This window comes from Hippichthys cyanospilos, chromosome 18, assembly GCF_059441005.1.
Source record: "Hippichthys cyanospilos isolate Australia breed blue-spotted pipefish chromosome 18, RoL_Hcya_1.0, whole genome shotgun sequence".
NCBI lineage: Eukaryota > Metazoa > Chordata > Actinopteri > Syngnathiformes > Syngnathidae > Hippichthys > Hippichthys cyanospilos.
The window spans coordinates 15727659-15729230 of NC_142386.1; the positions used below are offsets into that span (position 1 = coordinate 15727659).

A 1572-nucleotide genomic window follows, 5' to 3' on the forward strand; every position below is an offset into this window, starting at 1 on the left:
GACATTTCTTCTTGTCGTGCTACAGACAATGGGCTTTTAATGTACATCATTATGTATGCCATTTATTACACAGGGCAATTCTTAAAGATCCCTTCTAGACCATTCTAAAAATGTTGTACTTTGAACAATAAAGTGTGCCTGAAAAAACAAACAAACATCTCCTTCTCCCTCATTAAGATTCCAGACACCACAACTATGCAAATATTTATCATTTAAAACATTTAACTGCTGGACACAAGATGTCTCCTACTTCACTGTAAAGTTCATTCTCATTGTATGTGCACCAGAGGCTTCAAATTCCCACATCTCAAATGTGTAAGTTGAATTGTGTTAGCTTCCAAACAATTTGTTCATAAATCATGCTCATAGGACCACCCTTTAAAATCTGATTTTCAGTGAACACAGAGAAACTTTCTAATTTCAGCTGATGATTGTGAAAGCTGTCTTCCAGTGTTAAACGGTGTACATCATTCTGCACAGTGAAGCTCAAAGATACAGCTGAAGAAACATGGAGAAAAACATTTTTGAGTGGAGAGGGACTTTAAATGATGCTTATTTGATACAGAGCTAATAGAGAGCACACAGCTATTCAGAACACATCAAACCACATATTGTTTCAGCCAACCAGACACAATCATATATGCATCATTCATTCTCTGCACAGCATAACAAATGACTTTTTACACATGGTCAGTTGTGTCTGTTAAAATTATTAGACCCTTTATCTGAAAATGTATCAATTACCTGTATTGTTTGAAGAAAGAAAAACTGGATCAAGGACTTTTCCAAGAAGTTGTCTGAGAAGTAGCCATCTCCTCTCAGTTTGTCAAATAGATCCATCCAAAACTGGACACACTCACTTCGCAAGATCAGCCACCATCGTTCGATGCGTTGGTTTCCAGTGCTTGGATCAAAGGTTACACTGTCTGTTTCAGCGTGGTTCTCAGAAAAATGCAAAAAACGCTGCATTTCAGCTATATGGCCATTTTCTGTTCCTAAATTAAGTCTGAGTCTTGCAGGGCACCCACCAGCAGTGATCACAGCATCCATAAAATAGCCAGCGATCTTCTTTGGGTCATTGTTTGTTTTGTAAGCTTCAAGCCATATCATCTTTCTGGAAAATCCATCAATACATCCACTGATTGCAATCCCAAATGGCTTAAGCTTGTCATAGTCATCAATGTGCCACACATAGTTTGGACCACAGCTCTGTTGTAAACACGCCTTCGCAGTCTGTTTCTTGACCTCAGATCAACACCTTCACCATTCAATAATTGTAGCAAGATTCGCACCGTTTCTCTGTCAGTCACAATTCCATGTAACCAACATTTTTGGTGCATCCATCGGTATCCATGACACTGACCAGATGTTTCCAGTTGCTGTTTAATGAATGTTGCCACCTCAGCCACATCAGTTTTATTCTTTCGACGCCAGAGCTTCTTCTTGTGTAAAATCCTTTCAAGAGTACGTTTGCTTAGTACAATCCCATGTGAATCAGCAAGCAAATGATGGATTTCATCTGTTGTAAAGCCACGTTTAAAGTAGTCCTCAATATACTCACAATCCATTTCT

General features: G+C 38.7%; 1 pseudogene; it reads right to left on the reverse strand.

Annotated features, from left to right (window-relative positions):
• Positions 1-486: 486 nt before the first annotated feature.
• Positions 487-1340, reverse strand: LOC148409151 (uncharacterized; annotated as a pseudogene).
• Positions 1341-1572: the final 232 nt, after the last annotated feature.